This window comes from Podarcis erhardii, assembly GCF_964252035.2.
Source record: "Podarcis erhardii genome assembly, chromosome: 1".
NCBI classification, from domain to species: Eukaryota; Metazoa; Chordata; class Lepidosauria; order Squamata; family Lacertidae; genus Podarcis; species Podarcis erhardii.
This window is the reverse complement of record NC_138497.1, coordinates 104557896-104573118: the sequence shown is the minus strand read 5'-3', so window position 1 is coordinate 104573118 and position 15223 is coordinate 104557896.

The following is a 15223-nucleotide window of genomic DNA, read 5'->3' as shown; positions in this document are numbered from 1 at the left end:
CACAATGCATAAAATACCACAAACCAAATAAAAGGATCAAATTGAGAAACAAGGGCACACAACTTATAATCTATCTGTCCCTGAACTCTTTTCCCAGCTGCTTCTGCTGTTCTCAAAATCATGGTCTGGGAAAGACTTCTAGGGCTGGAGGGTGGGGCAAAGACAGGTGGGAAAAGCCATTGCCTGATGAGCAGCAGGAAGTCTCCCCTGTGTTCTAGAAGTTCCCTCAACCCTCCAGAGCCAACATGGAGAAGGCATTAGGTGCATGCAGGGGATGAGAGGAGAGGAAAGTTACACTGTGCAAGTGGAACCCCTTCTACACATTCGAGGTTAGTTGAATGCTGGCTGTAATTTTTGCCATCCCCCCCCCCCCCCCCCGTTTACAGTGACTAAAGGTGCTATATGTGGGCCTGTGCTCCCATTATGTAAAGTCTGGTTTGCGCAAGTAGTAGAATGATATAGCAGAATGAGCTTTTTCTTATCAGCCTGGAATATTTCCTAATTTCATTTTTGTGTCAACAGTTTAGAAGGGGTGGTGTGCGCACTGTGGGACATAATATGAAATGGTGCTGCCCTTCCTACAAAATCACATTTTGCCAAAAGGATGATAGAGAGAGGTGGCCTGGGTTCTTCTGATTTGTAATGAATCTAAGAAACTTTTATTTCACTTCTGGCTAGTTACATCACTGGGTAAGTTTGTTTTAAGTTTCCTAACCCGCCTGGTCATACCACCTTTGGAAGGTAGGCTTCCAAAGGAAGGTTGTTTCAGTTTTACAGAGAAATACCTCCATTCACACAACCTTGAGGAGGGGGATTGTTAGCAACTTACAGATTTATTTGACCCCTGGAAGAGAGTTAATAGAGGCAGCCCTAGATCCAGTTCAGCAGCTCACCCCTGAACATTTTAAATTGAAAGGTGGTGTTAAAATGTTTTAATGAATTGTACCACATTAAGAGTAAAGGTGAGGAAATTGCCACTTGAATGCTTTCCTGTGTAAAAACAAAACAACTTTGCAGCAAATAGAAAACAGTAGTGGGGTGGACTAAACCTGCCTCCCTGATCTGCTTCTTACGGTACTTGTGAGCAATTTTATTTCGCGGGCGTGCATTAAGAAACTGTACTGGATGTTATACATTCTTCTGTCACCTCATCCTGCTGCAGGTATAAGCCAGGCCTCAGCTTTCTTAGTGATCAGTCCAAACATCCCATTTTGATGGGCGGCTGTTGTGTGAAGAATGAGTTCAGTAAGAATAAAGGCAGCCTGGTCTCTTAAGCGGCCACCTTACTTTGTGGCGCCATATTGAGAAAAGCAGCATAACCAGCTCAGTTGAGGGTTGATTCCTCTCTGTTCCCCAAAACATTTGTGTCACAAGGGATTTCCCAGAATTTTAAAGACTCGGGACCAGTGGCAACAGTAGCAGTAACATAACAAGTTGGTGCAAGAGGCAACAGAGCCTGTGCCCCAGTGCGATTTGGGGCACAAGCAATTTGTTAAGGAAAAAATGCTCAAGTAAAATGTTCATGTTGTTAACTTGCATTTATTTCTCTGCTCGCCTCTTCAGAATGGATTTTTTTCAGGCTGAGGTATTGGAAGTTTTAGCAACTGTGAATTTAGGCACAATTGAAAATATGTACACACATTTGTTTATTTTTTACACTGAAATAAATGCTCCAAGGAGCAATGTGTGAAAGTGCTCGTTATTAGTGCTGACACTTTATTTATAATTTACGCAGCAGTGATACTGGAAAAAAATATGCTAGAAATCTTCTATATGAGCACGGTCTCCTTGTCTCTTAGAGGAAAACATGGCTTCAAGACTGTCCTAATATGAGCTACAGCTGAGCAGTGTGCTCTCTGTGTTAAGGTGATAAACACACACTGCTGCCAAGATCTTTGTGCTGAATGCAAGAGAAGTGACTGGAAATTAGTTAATTTCACTGGTTTTCCGAAAGGGGGTGGGGGAGAAAATGTGGAAAACCTCACAGGTGCAGAATTCATATTTCACAAATCTGCATCACAATGTATCTTTTAAAAAAAATACAAAATGAGATACAAAACATCTCGTCTGAGAAAATTCTGCATGTGGTTTTGTACTTTATGTCTACTATGTTTTATGGGTTAGTTCCAAAGATCTCATTATTTGACAGCATGTTTTAGGAATTTTAAATACTTTCTTTGCAACAGCAGTTTATTAACAAAATAGTTAAGCCAATTTTGGTCTCGTTGGCTTATTATGAGTAAATGTGGTTAAACCTGTGTACTTCCTCTTCATTCCGTTGTGGACTAGGATCCTTGTGTGTTCCCTTTCCTAGAATAATTTTGCTGCTCAGCCAGGAAGTTCCATGATTCAAATCTCACCGCAGCTGTGAAGTTCCTGGCAGGCCTTAGGCTTATCTGTAAACCTTGGGTCCTTTTCTGCTAATAATATAGTATTGGTGCAAAGTTTAATTAGATCGTGAACATGAAGAGTTGTAAGGTTTTAATTAGAGGCTGGAAATGAAGAGTAGTAGCTATTATTTATTAATTAGTATGCCACTTAATTGCCAAAATGGTTTCTAAGCCATTTACAAGTATAAAACCAATTGCATACAATTAAAATGCACATTAAAACATTCACAGTTAAAATGACTGTTTTAAAAATATATAAATAATATGAAAAATAATATATAAATCTCATGATGACGGTGACGTTCGAAACTAGGGTATTCTGAAACTAGCTCAGGTTTGGAATTCCAAGGCCCATCATGAACTAGTTCAAACGCCCTCTAAAAATTTAGGCCTAAAAGTGGATTAACCAAGTTTAACTATAGTTGTGAGGCAAATCGTGGAGGAAGAGCAGCTCTGAAATCATTTCTACCTGCATTATCATGTTTTAGAGTGATCTTAATGGGATAATAGAAATTTAAATGTTCAGCCTTAAGTGGATGTGGATCACCTTAATGCATTTTCTTACTGGTATGGAAGAAATACATTTTTAAAAAATCGTAAAGTGATTGTTTTCCGTATTCACTCTTCAATGGGGGCGGGGAACAGTTTGAAAATGGTTATTTGAAAGCATCGGAACCTTCGGGTATAGGGCAGTATAGAAATAAAAAAAGAAAAAAACACGGATGTAAAGTTTTTTAAAAGTAGTATATCATCTACCCATATTCTTGCGTGTAAAATCATTTTTTTAAAGCCACCTTTGCATATTATTGTTTTACATCGCATGCCAACGGTTGTCGGGTAGTCTAGTGTTTTCCAACTGCGTGGTTCAAGGGAACATGAAAAAAATCTATGCAGTCGGTATGGCCTCATAAGTGTAAAGATGAAGGATTCTGTTGACTGTTCGCTATTGTTGTCATGAGGAAAGCAGCCCTCAAAACACCTAAAAGGTCAAAGATGCACATTCAAGGGCAGAGTCTCTAGTCTTTCCCTGCCATCTTCATTTCAGGCCTTTTGCCCTCTGGAAGTAATTGAGGAGAAATTGTAGTTAATAAACTTTGAGTGAGCAGACTGGTAATTTTAGACAGTGCTGAGCAGCCGGCCCAAGACAGGTAAGTCCTCAAAAGCAGTCATTGTAGATTCTAATTACTCTGCAATTCTTCAGAGTCTTCTACAGAGTCAGCCAAAACTTATTGCTGCAATTCGGAATCGTATAAGTAGTTGTTAAATGAACTGTATTAATTTTAAGCAATACCTTGATATTGTGTAAGAAAGCATGCTAGGTGTTCCTGGGGTCAGTCAAATAATAGCTTCATTAGGACCAACCAGTATTACCATAACTGCCCTGTAATTCTCAACACAACTCCAAGGACGATTTTGAAGCAGAAGAAATAAGTATGATTTAAGTCTTAAAGTGGTAAGAGCGAAATACTTTCAGATTTCATTTGTATTGTTAGAATTGAAACTTTTATCATACACTCATTTCTGCAGTTTATGCAGAGACATGATGGGCGAAAAAAGGAAGATTTCTTTAAAACTCAGAAATAAGCCGTGCATTGCAAAACACACAAAATCCTTTATAAGGCAGAAAGCTGTAGAATAGAAAAAATAAGTAGTCGTATTTTCAAAATTGGAAATAGTTTCTAGCATGTTTCATGGGGGGAGGGGGACATCAGGAAATTATGCAGGTAGTGTTTCTTCGGGGTTGATGCAATTGGATAACATGAAGTGAACCACTTCAACAATTAACTCAAGGACCTAGTTAACACTAGGAAACAGATTCCTACAGGTACCCAATTGTAACTGTTCATATGAAGAATTTGTCAGTATAATTCAGCCCAAAAGAAGTCACTCGTTACGTGGGCATTCTCAGTTGCCATAGTTCTGTGTGAGCAACCCTGCATACAAATGGCATGCCTGGATTTCTCTGCAATTCAGGTTCTCTAAAGAAAGTGCATTGCCTGGATAACTAGAGAACCAGATTGAAATCTCACCCCCTGGTGACAGAAGGTCTGAGAGTGGTTTTCCTCTCTTGCTCGAACTCTGCTGTGGGACTGTGCATGGTTAAAGGGGCCTCTTGACATGTGTCAAAAGACAAACTCCCATCTATAAAAGCCATTCTTAGCCCTGTAGACTAGGCCGTGTCGCCTATACTATATTTAGCTTTCTCTGAGATTTCCAGTTCTAAAAATAAGAGGCTCAAATGGCCAACTTGAAAAAGTACAAAGTATTCAACTTGGAACAGTTGCACTAGCTCAATGATCAGTGCCAGCACAAAGCTGAGGAATCTTTTTGGCTTCGTGGTCCAGTTTCTTATCAGGATCAGCCTTGTGGAATCAATAAGATTCCCGCTCCCCTCTTCATTGCTCCAGAGGACTAGGCAGCACACAAGGGGAGGAGAGTGTGAGAATGTTCCATCTTGCAAGCAGAAGTTCACTAACAGAATGTTCTCCTTCGTGCCACTTTGAATATAGTTCTATCCCTGTCTTCCTTTAGAAAGCTCATAGAAGCTTATATGGGCACCGACCAAATCTTCGTTTCACCATTGCTATAAATCTAGGTGCTCCTGAACAAATTGCTGTTGTATTTTGACCATGTAAACAGTGTAGGAACAAGTGATTCTTTCAGTGCCTCATTCGTACCACTTTGTTATGAAGAATAGTGTTCTAAAACTGACCCATCTAAAAAGGAATGGATGTCTACTTTTAATATGTCAGACACATACTGCATTGGTATTCTCTGTGGCCGCTGTCTCTCTTCAGCGAGCTCCGCTTGTAAAGAGGCAACAAATAATCATGGTGTGTTGTTTTTCTACCTCGGCGAACAGCTAATACAGTTTTTGACTCAGGAGGAATCTGAGCGTTCTGCACACCTTGTTTCATATTTATTTCAAGTGCACTTAGCTGATCACTCATTCTTGTGTAACATTCAGCCAGAATACTTGCTGAACAACAGCTAATGAAAGTTGGTCATTAATATTATTAGGCTTTTGTTAGCTGTTCATTAAATGCTACACACAGGCCACACTAAACACAGATTTATCACGGAAAAGAAATGGGGATGGGCAGCAAAAAAGAAAAAACCTCAGCCTACTATAAATATGAGAAAAGCCTCCTGGTGGCAATACAGAATTAAAACACACCAATGTGCCCCTTTTAAAGTCCTAAACGGCCTTTGTCCAGTATACCTGAAGGAGCGTCTCCACTCCCATCATTCTGCCCTGATATTGAGGTCCAGCTCCGAGGGCCTTCTGGCCGTTCCCTCACTGCAAGAAGCCAAGATACAGGGAACCAGGCAGAGGGCCGCCTCGGTAGTGGCACCCACCCTGTGGAATGCCCTCCCACCAGATGTGAAAGAGAAAAACAACTACCAGACTTTTAGAAGACATCTGAAGGCAGCCCTGTTTAGGGAATGTTTGATGGACTATTGTATTTTAGTATTTTGTTGGGCTCGGTATAAATAATAAATTATTATTATTATTATTTCCTTTTGTGATGGAAAATAATGCTATGGGTCTAACAAGAGCCATTTGTAGTGCTGGGGCAGTGTCCTCTTCTCTGCCTGAGGCAGCGAACTAGTTTAGAAATGGGATGTAGCATACACTGACCTGCCCTCCAACAGAGGGGAATAGATGGGAGACTTAGGAGGGACAGTCAGGGCACTGTCACTGCTGTCCTCCAATATCTGCTGACTGAAGCAGGTTATCTCACTTTCCCTAAAGGCAGGACCACCCCTGTGTGAAGCTTATCAAACAACCTAACTTGCTATTCAAAAATTAGTAGTCATCAGTGGTAAGGTGTTTTGTTCATGTTTTTCCTTGAGCAGGAGAAACATGATATACAAGCTTTTTGTGTGTTACTCAACCATCTAATTAATAGTCTTTTCTCCTGTCAGGCATAGCCTATGGTTTCAGACAAGATCTAGGAGTGTCGGGAGATGGCTAAAGCCAGACATTGACATTTGGGAAAGAATTTTTTAAACAAACTCCACAGATTTACTGGTGGACAATGTCCTATAAGCACGATCGTATTACTCGTGGAGTTCAGTTTCTAACAGTTGGGAATAAAAAATGTCACTGGACTCTCTTTTGCTACCTCCTCCCTTTCCAAACTTACAACGAAATGTTAACATCGGGGATGTTGACATCATTCTAAACACTGTCAAAGAGGGACATAAAGCATATGTCTATCTGAAAAGAAGTTTCTACAGTCCAAAGGAGGTTCCCTGCTGACTGCCTGCAGTAGGCAATGAAAAGAAATATTGCTCTATCAGTTCGTGTCTACAATACCAGAGAAATGGAGGCACCTCTGGGGCAGAGGGCAGCAGAGAGGTGGTAGCTGTTGTGGTCTGCCTTCACAGAAAAGGCCAGAAGGTCTTCCAGGCTGGAGGTTCAGCTTAAGAGTAGTTCTGAGGTAGAATCATGCAATCGTAGAATTGGAAGGGACCCCATGGGTGATCTAGTCCAACCCCCTCCAATGCAGGAATCTCCGCTAAAGCATCCATGACAGACAGTCATCCAATCGCTGCTTAACAAGTGAGGGGAGGGGAGATACTTTAGTGCACTATGCTGTATGGTAACACAACTCTGGTAAAGATGCACATATTGGAAGGCACATGTGATAACCCTTTGTCTTTGTGAATCTGTAGGGTGCATGTGCCCACACAGGCAGGGTTTTTTGTTGTGGTTTGAAAATTTTAACCTAAAATAGAACAAAGCCCCTTACAGTGTACAAAAAACCTCTCTCTCTCTCTGTCTCTCTCATAAAAGCATCAGTCAAACATTAGTAGATACTGGTTGGTTTAAAGGGAAAAAATCATATTGTTTTGTTTTTTAAAAAAATGATATTTATTAGAAGTTTCAAAAATTACAAAAAAGGCAAAAGAGAGAACAACAAAAAATTAACAAAACATATTGTAAAGTCCTGTTGAAACAGTGCAGTTTTCAGAAGAAACTTGAAAGAAGGTAAAAACTTCCTTCCAACCCTTTCCCCCAACACAGTTCATTCTGGTGGTGGTAGCAGGTTCTCACTGATAAGATGCTGTAGAACAAAATAGACTTTGACAAGTTTTGCTATGCAAATCACATCCTGTGATTTTAGAATAGCTGGGTCAACCAGCAAACAATAATAAGCCTGGCTGTTGGTGCTTTTGTTCCAATTGCCAGCAAAGCAGAAGAGGAAAGGTTAGCTATTTTGTTTCCTTCTGTGCTGGGTTCTGTCCTGCTAGTGATAGACAGGGTGAGAGCCAAAAATCGCTGGAGCAATGTAGATGTCCTATAGGTTACATTCCTGCCATGTTAAGGTGAGGTTTACACACACACACACACACACACACACACACACACACACACACACACCCCTCCGTCATCCAATCCAAAAGAGGTTCAGTGACATGTCCTACCCAGGCAAGGATACTCAAGCAGAGTGAAGTGGGGTGCAGTCTCATGAGGGGCTATGTGACCTATGGAGGCTCAGAAATATGGAGGGCTGCATTTTAGCCCTGGTCCTGTGGTGTCTCCCAGCTGAAGTACCTCCATTTTTTAGGTGTTGTTGATTATTTGCTAGGAGCGGAAAAACTGTGCCTCCCAATTGTTCCATGAGCAGGGTACATTTGACATGCCTAGTATATTTTACACAGTACTAAAGAAAAAGTGCTGTCGTGGGCAACTCTTCCAAGCAAGTAATTGGAACAGCCATTAGCATGTTTCCCATTCATCCCCTATCACGGCAGTTCAAGCTGGCATTCCTTTTCATACTGCACCAACCCAGTTTGCAAATTATTTCAAACAATCTTCTTTGAAATCAGTTAGACTTCTCCAGATTACCTGTGGCTTGGAGACAGCAACATGCATTTGGACTTGCTTCCCTGTAGGGCTCCAGAGTTTCGTTGCTATAAATTCTGAAAATGGGATTAAAAATTCATAGCCCTGCTAGGTTGAAAATGTCCTGATTTTCATTGAGTGAAAGGCATTCCATGCCTCTGGTAGTATTGCTTCTGTGTGTGACGACAACACACACACACACACAGAGAGAGAGAGAGAGAGAGAGAGTAGCAATTCTCATGCATAATGTTTACAGGTACCTTTCAAGTATGTCAGAAATCTCCAAGAAAATCTAATAATTTATATGCTGCATATACATCGTACTTCATCAGTGTTTATTTTCTTTCTCCCCTCCCATTCATCCCCCTACTCAAGAAAATGTCTTACTGTTTGCACTGACTTGGCCATGCTTTGTTTGGTAGTGTGATATCTGTCAAAGATTCCACAAGAAGTTGGTATGGCCTGAGGCTACATGACAGCAGAGCTGCTGAAGAAGTATGTGCGGTTAGCTCTTAAACACACAGCAGAGCTAATGTGATGGCAAATAGGGTGGAGGATGTTTATTAGCTTCAGTAAAGTCCAAGCGTAATATCTCTACAGATCAGTAACGCTATAGATAGTGGGGGGTTTTCATGTGTTCCTATAACACATCTAATAATGCTTATTCTTGACATAACACATCAGCCTAGGGAAGGGCATGCGAGCTTGTGTAGAAACTAGCCTCCTTTAGGAAGACAAAATTTACATTTGCTGCCCCACCACTGGCATGTGGCCCTCAAAAGGTTGCCCAGAAGGGGGAATGGCCCTTGGTCTGAAATAAGTTCCCCTGCTCTAGCAGCTGAATTTTAGTAAACCAAAGCACAGTGGATGTCTGCACAGCATAATAATAAGCTCAACCATAAACTGACCAGACTGAAAAGAATGTAAATGCTTCTCTTACCAAGTAGCAAAATTCAAATTATTTTTTTTGTTTTTGTATTTGGGTGTCCATTGATGTCTCAAGGCCCCTTTTAACACCAGGCCCCATAATGCCAAATCACTAACACTTTTCTCTAAAGATTTATGAGTTTTTCAAATAACAATTTTCAGAGTGGTTCCCTGCTTATCTGGCTGAGGTTCCTCTCTGCATGGTGGGAGATGAAGGCACTTTTACAAGGGGAGAATAACCTTAATTGGCCTGGGAAGATCCACACATTAGCAGTTTTTCTCTTTGTTGTGACTTTGGGAATGTCTCTTTTCAAATGTGCTTTCTGCAATCTTCTGTTTTATTTTCAATTGATGTGATGTAGATGGTAATACAGAATGTAGATTGAATTCACATCCAGTGTATCAAAAGGTCTGTGAGGTGGAGAGAATGATCTGGCCAAGTTACCTGGGAACAGAAATGCAGTGCTTGCACTCTGGCTTTATAAGAGTGCAAGAGGTCAGCAGAGCTGCAATGGTGGCAAGTTCAACTACACCAGGAGCAGCCAATGCGGTGCTCTCCAGATGTTTGCTCGATAACATCTCCCTTCATCCCTGATCACTGGCTAGTCTGGCTGAGGCTGATGGAAGTTAGAGTCCAATGACATCTGGAGGGCATCATCACATTGGCTTCCCCTAAACTACATTAAGAATTAAATGTCATTTGTTCTGAGCAGCCATAATTGCCATAATTATGTTGTTAGCGATTCAGCTGCAAAGGAGCAATGGATTATCAAAGTAAAGTTTGAAGAATGGGGAAATGTTTTAACAGATCGTATAATCTACCTTCCTGTGTGATCGCCGAAGAAGAAGAACACTCCTTATGTGTTTGCCTCTGTTCTCAAACAGGCTGTAAGTAAAATGGTTGATCCATTTTAAGACAGGATTCTGAAGGTGCAAGGTGTACCATCTTATGCAAATAGGAACATCTGCTAGTCATGGTGCAAATTTCCTTGACTAGCAATGCAAATGTTGGGTACATCTTGACACTTGCTTACAACCCATGCGCACACCTTTCAAATGCTCTAGTCAATAGCCCAAGCAACACCATGCATTCTCCCTGGCACTAATTGCTAGCTCTGAAAACCCAGTGAATTGACCCCCTATTATTTGCAGGATATTTGTTTTGGTTCCCTGGAGTGCTTCCCGTAGAGTCCTTAAACCGTGCCATGCTCTGTTTCTTTTCCACTGAGATGCTTGGCATTGTGCCTAGGATAACAATAAGCACCACTACCCAAGTCAAGCTTGTTTTCCCTTAGCTGTACGGGAGAGAGCTCAACCAGCTTGTGCCTTGATTGCGAGAGGCTTGCTATGACAAGGTTTGAGACTTCCTGCATAAGCCCATTTCAGTGCAGCATCTGTAGCATAGCCGAGTCAACATCTCCTAAATGGCCTAATCTATCACAAGTGAGCTCATTATTGGAGCAGAATGAATAGGGAGTATTTAGTCAGCAAGCAAGCTTACACTCATTCTGAATAGTTGTTTTATGAGTTTTGAGTTATAGTACCCTAAAATAGATTGGAATGCTTGTAACAGCCCGGTAACATGAGTTGATTACATTACATAAGTAATAAGGATGGAGTCATTTCACTGAAGCGAGCCTTTCCCTTTGTTGAATTCTCATTTTATATGCTGCTAGTGATTTGCAGCCTCCCAGGAGTTTGATTAAAAATATATCTGCATTTGCCCATCAGGGCAAAGGTTTTCATCTTTACAGATCCACATGGCGATGGCGCTTTAAGTTAATCTTGTTAAAGTATGCGCTACACCTGTGGTGGAATGAGATTAAGGCTCAAAGCATATTTATACCTGGGTGACTTTTCCAGCCTTGCCAGAAGGCTCTTGTTGCATTTGCAATTTTTGTAGCAAACAAAACCACAATTATAGCAGGCTGATCCTGGTGGAAATTCAAGACTACTCTGTAAAAAGGAGGAGGGCGGGGAGGAAAGCTCACACCGACTAGCTGCCAGAAACGACGAGGCGAAGAATAACAAGCCCTGTGTTCAACTGATATAATCATTTTGAGATTAGTCTACCTTGGCTGCTTCATCAGATTGCTACCCGAGTTATTAGGGTCCTTTTACAAGGGTTGCATAAGATCCAACCTGAGGACCGAAAGATAAATTTAACAAAGTTATTCCATATGGAGTAACTGCATAGAGAGCATTGATATTTCTTCCAAGTTCATCACCTTTCAAGCTGCCACTGCTGTTTCCCAGAGAAAGACCTAGCTCAGTGGTTAGAGCGTGGTGCTGATAACACCAAGGTTGCAGGTTTGATCCCCCATGGGACAGCTGCATATTCCTGCTTTGCGGGGGGTTGAGCTAGATGATCCTCAAGGTCCCTTCCGACTCTACAATTATATGATTCTGTGTCAAATCTAGTGGTGAAGCTGTCATTTAGTAGCAGAGCATCTGTTTTACATGCAGAAAGTCCCTGGTTTAATTTCTCACATTGCTAGTATAGACAATACTGAACCAGATAAGCCAATGGTCTGACTCAGTAGAAGAAGAAGAGGAGGAGGAGGAGTAGTTTGGATTTGATATCCTGCTTTATCACCACTCGAAGGAGTCTCAAAGCGGCTAACATTCCCTTCCTCCCCCACAACAAACACTCTGTGAGGTGAGTGGGGCTGAGAGACTTCAGAGAAGTGTGACTGGCCCAAGGTCACCTAGCAGCTGCATGTGGAGGAGTGGAGACGCGAACCTGGTTACCCAGATTACGAGTCTACCGCTCTTAACCACTACACCACACTGGCTGCCTATGTTCCTAATTAATCAACTAATGACTTCCATCCCTTTCAAGCTGGACATCAGCCTTGGAATTCAGCACTCCCTTTCCCATGGCCATCATCCTTTCTTTCAGGGATTACGTTCTAGTCTAGATCTCGGCCTGATATGTGAATGGTCAATATACTTTGGCTAGCTAGCGCATTTGTAACCCCAATGTTTCCTGTCTAACCAAAGGAAACAGACATATGGCTCCAGAGGAAATTCTACCCAAGCAAAGATAAGGGAACATTGGTGAGGACATGTGCCCAACACCCTGAAAATCCTTTGCTGCGTATGTTTTTTTTAAAAAAAAAAATCCTCTGCTTTTTTTGGATTTTAAAGAGCAGCCAGAAATAAGCATACAATTTCCCTAACTTCCTTCCTGTTTTATGGATTGAGTGAGATAAGAGAGAGAGAGAAGTTTATAGCAAGTTTTACAATATATCTAAACTATGCTTGGAAACTAGTGGAACAGAAGGGAGTTGGCCTGGAGAGATCATTCCTCGCATATTCCCAAAACTATGACTGACCAAAAAACTCTTTAATGTCACCACAAAAAACCTTCTTTTTGGAGTATTTTTGTCATTTAAAAAAGGGGCTGCTGTGTTGCATGTGTCCTGTGTAGTCCTGGTTATGCTTAGTTTTCTATGGAATACCCCAGGATTTTAATGTTTTCTAGCCTTTATTTCAAATCATGTCTCCTATGTTAACTTAAATAATGTGATTGCTTTCTATGCAAACATTTCTCTCTCTCTCTCAGAGATTACGCTTTTTAAAAAATAGTTTGAGAATGATTTAAAATTCTACCATCTAGTTTCATGCACGTAAGGCTTTAATCACTGTGAATGCTTAGGGAGAGCGGCTAACAGGATTAACAGAATGAAATTTCCTCAGTGTTATGTGACTCATGAAGTCAGTAACTCCAAACCATAGAGCTCAACTGTAACAGAGGGGCTGGGGATTGCTGAGGTCTACTTCACAGTGCATTTTTTGGCTGACTGTTTAAATACTATTTCACGTCGCAATGAGAAAATCTGCTGAAAGCTGGAATGTAAGGGCAACATCCAGTGATTTCTGTCTGCTTGTGCAGAGGAAACTCACTTGTGTAATGGGATTTCTGCTTTCTCTTTTCCCACTCCAGATTCTGGTCCCTCAATGTAGAGTAGGGACCTCATGTGAGGTAAGGATGTGAGGGGCTTCATGAAGGAGGTAAGGAGGGAGAGATTCCATTGTTATGTCTTGTTTTAAAATTAAATTTGTCATTTGCTTTATCTTGCCCAGATAAACCCAACCCAAAGCGGCTTAAAAGAAAAAAAGGGGGAAGGGGAAATGAAAAGACAATAAACCGCATGTGGATACATGAAAGCCTAGAGGAAAGAGAAATACATTCAAAACACCCCACTTCTAAAAGCCCACAGATACTTAAAAACCAAAAGCCTTGTTACAGAAGAAAGTTTTGCCTGGTGCCTAAAGATATCTAATGATGACACCAGGCAAGCCTTCCTGAGGAGAGCATTCCACAAATGGAAATGTGAAATGGCCTGTTCTCATGTTGCCATCCTCCAGAATTCTCATGGAGGAAGCACACGAGGAAAAGCCACAGGTGATGAGCACAGGTTCATATGGGTAAAGGCGGTCCTTCAGATATTGCAGTCCTGAAGCATTTAAGGCTTTATAAATCAAAACCAGCACTAACATCAGTTGGGCATATTCATTATGCAGCTGGTGCATTCATGTAATTTGGTGGAACAGCATCTGTTCTGTGTGCAGATGGTCCCAATTCTGGGCACCTCCAGGTACAACTGAGACCCTGGAAAACCAGTGCCAGTCAGTGTAGACAATACTGTGGAAGATGGGACTGGTGGTTTGACTCAATGCAAGGCAGATGCTTATGTTCCTGTGTTTTTTAAATGTTACAGAGTGTGTGATTTCCCCCCCCCCCCCCGTGCAAAGTGATTGCAATCTATGAAGGGTGGTATTAGCATAATTAAAATTTATCTTAGCATCTCAAAAACATGGGTGCGTGTTTCGCTTTTTTTAGTTACTGATTTACATATCACACATTAGAGCTTGCTTTCTTTTTCTTTTCTTTTTCACCCAAATCCAGTAACCACAATAGAACTGAAAAGTTTTTTCCATGAATTGGGCATGTCTAATGCCTGAAGTCTCAGTCTCTCTCTCTCTCTCTCTCTCTCTCTCTCACACACACACACACACACACACACACACACACCAAATGGGTTAACACAGGGGTCAGCAACCTAAGGCCCATGGGCCGGAAGCAGCTTGCAGAGATCGTTTGACCGGCCCACAAGCAGCCCCCGAACTGAGCTGCCCGCTAGCATGCTGCGCTAAACTAGTGCGGCATGGGGACTCACTTCCGTGGCACTGGAAATCGCATCTGCGCAGACGCGGACGCCCGAAATCATGTCTGTGCATGCGCAGATGCTGAAAATCGCTCACAGAGGGATCTCCATGGGCCCAGGCAAGATAAACCTTACTGACTCCTGGGTTTACTCCTTCGATGTCAAAGAGGAAGGAATAAAGTCCACTGCTACTGAAATCAGCAATCTCTGCTCCCAAATGCCTTCCATACTTTTCAACCAAGTTGCATGTTGTACTTTTGGCATTTGTGAAAACTGAAAATAATGTCTCTGACCAGCCAGAGTATTAGCCATAACAGCCACACAGAGAGCAAGCTTGTCCTTGGAGAGTTTAGAGATTCTCATTAGTTTCAAGAAGCTAAAAAGAATTGAGTAGTGTTGGGGCAGTTGACTCTAAATAATATACTTGAATGTATGTGCTTTTAGATTACATGAGAGAGGAACTCTATCTTAGGCCACACTTAAAACCAATCTAAAAAATATATACAACAGTTATGACTACCTTGTTCCATTCATCCCAATAACATTCGAGTATGACTAACCTGGGAAACAAATTGACTTGCCAAGTTTGAGAGGATAAGCATGACTCATCCCTCACAAGTTTGGCTTACTTTCATTGTACATATAGAAAGTCCAGAAGAGAGAAAAACTCTGGAGAAATTGAAGCATAACAATGGCTAACAAAACTCCATAATTAAAAGAAACATCATAGAATACAAAGTCACAACAAGAAAAATATTGCAGCAGAAGAACAGATCAAATTCCAAACTAAAACTCGTTGTTTTAGGGCAATGAAGAAATCTTGGCATGGCAGTTTCAAAGTGAGCCTACTATGTGACAACGATCTACTTTTGGGT